Source organism: Penaeus japonicus, unplaced genomic scaffold (genome assembly GCF_977035675.1).
Source record: "Penaeus japonicus unplaced genomic scaffold, GWHDUDI00000001_assembly GWHDUDI00000041, whole genome shotgun sequence".
In the NCBI taxonomy this organism is placed as follows: domain Eukaryota; kingdom Metazoa; phylum Arthropoda; class Malacostraca; order Decapoda; family Penaeidae; genus Penaeus; species Penaeus japonicus.
The window spans coordinates 1,583,873-1,587,868 of record NW_028234443.1 but is presented as its reverse complement, the minus strand read 5'-3'; positions in this window follow the sequence as shown (position 1 = coordinate 1,587,868).

Sequence of the window (3,996 nt, the reverse complement as noted above, 5' to 3'; positions counted from 1 at the left end):
CCTCCCATCCCCTCCCCTCCTACCCTAACCCCCCTCCTCCCATCCCCAAACCCTCTCAACCCCCTCCCTTCCCCCTTCCTCCCTTCCCTTCTTCCCCTTCCCCTTCCCCCCCTCCCTAGTTGATACACTCGAGTGTCCGAGAACGACCACTTGTTACTCATCAAACAGTCGTAGCTCCAGCATTCACCTCCACTTGCTGCTCATCACTCACTTTGCATGTGGTGATTCGTCAAGGTCATCACACGCTCCCCCCCCCCTCCCCCCCACGCCCCCGAATGCCTTCTATGCCTCGCAAATATCTCACCGACGGCCTGTGGGGGAGGGGTGGGAGGGGAGGGGGGGGTTGTGTGGCAGACAAAGCGGTGTTGAGAGAGAGAGTGAGAGAGAGAGAGAGAGAGAGATGGATAGTTGGATTGTTGGATAGTTGGGTGGAGTGAAAGAATGAGGTTGGGAGGGGAGGGGGTGGAGGGAGGTCGATGGATGGATGGATGGATTGATGGTGATAGAGGGAGGGAGGGAGTGAGAGTGAAGGGAGAGTGAGAGGGAGAGTGAGTGAGATAGAGAGTGAGAGTGAGACACAGGGGTAGAGATAGAGTAAGAGGAAGAAAGAGAAAGAGAGTGAATGAGTGAGCGAGTGAGTGAGTGAGAGATATTGTGTGAGAGTGGGAGAAAGGGAGTGAGAGTGAGAGTGAGTGAGTGAGTGAGAGATATTGTGTGAGAGTGGGAGAGAGGGAGTGAGAGTGAGAGTGAGTGAGTGAGTGAGTGAGTGAGTGCGAGATATTGTGTGAGATAGAGAGTGAGAGTGAGTGAGACACAGAGGTAGAGATAGAGTAAGAGAGAGAAAGAGAGAGAGGGAGTGAGTAAGAGAAAGAGAGAGTGAGACAGAGACAGAGAAAGAGAAAGAGAAATACAAAAAACGAAATAAAGAAAGAAAAATATAAACAAACAGCTCATGTACGCATACGCCAACACATATCCATATATATATGCCTGATACATACATAGCGTCTCTGCACATCATCCACATAGGCCGCAACACCTCGAGTGGCCGTAATCCAGTTATATAAAAAAAAATCATTAGGGCGGTTTATTGTTTCACGACCCTCGGCTAATCTTGTAACAGGGCACGAGGGCTCATGGTGGTCCGTCCGTGCTTTTTAAGTGGCCTTTTTTTCATTTGGGACAAATTGGAGAGTCTTGGATTCTCGCTTGGGTTATTTGTCGTGGGGAACGTGTGTGTTTGTGTGTGTGTGGGGTGGGGGGTGAGGGGGGTTGTGTTTGTGTTTGTTTTTATTTGTGTGGGGGGTTGCCTTTGAGTTTGTATGGGGAGTGTTTATGTTTTTGTTTTTGTTTCTGTAGATGTGTGGGGGTGTTTGTGTTTTTGTTTGTGTGTAGAGGGGTGTTTGTGTTTTTGTTTTTGTGTGTTTGTGTGGGGGTGTTTGTCTTTGTCTTTGTATTTTTGTTTGTGTGTGTGTTTGTCTGTGAAGAATGTGAAGTTAACGACTATTACTTTTATTGTTGTTAATATAACTGTTGTTTCTGTTATCATTATCATTATTTTCATTACGATTGTTAAATGAGTATTTCATTTCATTTAAACTAATTGATGTAATTTCATTTTTCCTATAAGCAGAGCGATCTTCAGTTAAACTTTCGTGTGTTTATTTTTCTGTTGTCTTAATCCGATGAATTATTTATAAATGCCACACAGTTCGATAGATCATTGATTTATATTTTTATGCAGTATTTTATTTTGTTTTGATTCAATCTTTGTATTCGTTCAATTTGCTGATTAAATTCGGAAATTATATGGATTTTATAGCAATATTCCAATATTTTAGTTAATTAACTTTATTACTTTCCAAGTGTGGTCATCATCAATATTAAAGTCAATTTTATATTTTTTCAAAAAGGTAAATCGGATTTCATTATTTGAGTCATGCTAACGGCGAAAATTAATCATATATATAATTTAATGAAATTTTATTTTTCAATTTTTTCTAATTTTGTCAGTCCGGTATATGCCAAATTGTCCCCGTTCGTCCTGGACGAAACTCTTAAACCGGAATACCGGCTTAGAGGTATTGTTACCCCACTAAGAAATACAACTCTCTGTAAATTCCTCCACTCTCAAGAACATAAACACCTTCTTTAATCATTATTATCACTGGTATCCTGTTCTTGAAGTACTTGTAGCCAAAAGGTTAATGTATTCGATTCATTATAAGAAGCTGAAAGATAAAAGTTAAGATGGAGAGCGACTGAACTTACTGTCAGTGGTTCGTTGTGTGACTAGTGTATTTTAAGTGGGTGTTTACATTGCTTTCATTCATTAGCGGTGTATTTAGTTAAGCAATTGAAGTAGTCTGTGTTTGTATGTCTGTGTTTGTATTGTGTTTGTACTGGTTGTGTATGTGTGTATATAATATTTTTATTTATACATAGATACACACACACACATATATATGTGTGTGTGTGTGTGTGCAATGTATATATATATATATATATATATATATATATATATATATATATATATATATAAATGCATATATATACATATATACATACATCCATACATCCATATATACATACACACACACATACATATACATATACATACACACACACACACACACACACATATATATAAACATATATATAAATATATATATATATATATATATATATATATATATATATATATATATATATATATATAAACACAGTGATCTACTTGTTGGAACAATGCAGTCATTCAAATTCAAATACTCTTCAACATCCAACTTTCAAATCCACATTTTCCACCCAAGATACGACCCAATATCCAACAATATATACAACACTAATCAACCCTTAAAAAGTATAATTGAGACAGAGGTGTTAACAAAGACTAAAAAAACAGAAAAAAAAGAAAAAAAAAAATCCTCAGAACTTTCACTGACCGTCCGAGCAAGCGCTGTAACTCGACTCGTATTTAACGTGTTTATCCGGTACATCATCCTTGACCTTATACAAGAGCGCTATCAACGATATATTTATGATTCCACTAGACGGTTGTTCAGCCAGATAGAACGATTGAAATTGATTTTGTTGATGATGTATGGATCTATTCACTCGAGAGCAGTCTATTAGTAGGATTACTTAATTAAATTGGGTATATTTTCGAAATCCTCATCAAACGAAAGAGAGACAGAATTGATTAATCTATTTTCATGTCTCCATTAAGTGATGTTAAGATATATTTATATATATATATATATATATATATATATATATATATATATATATATATATATATATATATAAAGATGGTCGATTCTGTGTCTATTTCGTTCGAACAGGAAGTAAAAAATAGTTCGAAACGCAATTACTAAAATCCCGTGTTTCTATTGTGGTTCTGTTGCATTTTATACTTTCGTAATTTTCAATCAACATTACTTGTATTCTTTGTCCCTACATTACACTATATAAGAATTACTTTCCCTCGATTCCAAAAAAAAGTAGTATTTAATTTCCTCATGCCTATCACAATCATGATATTTGAATTTTTTTAAAACGGGAAATATATTCTTTTAGTTCAGGAGTGGATGGGTGTCTCATGATATAAAAAAAAAAAATCCACGCGAAAGTTAAATTGACAGAATATCTTCAGAACAAACAAAATGTCATATGTTATCAGGTTAGAAGGTCACCTTATAATGGAGAAACTCATAAAATAATCTTACATAATCATACATATCTCCTTTTAGAACAGATTCGAATGTCACTCCTCATGCACGCGTTCAGTGTTATGATATATCATCGCGTTCATTTTGTTTCGCCAGTAACGGAATTCTAGAAAAAAAACAAAACACGTACGAGATGCGCATTCTGTATTCTCTCTCATCGACTAAGCGTCCCAGTTTTTTTTTAACCAGTTTCCTTTCAACTCTCCTAAACTTGTTGTATTTGTACACAATGAGGCCATGAGTATTACACTTTACCTGTGACATGAAT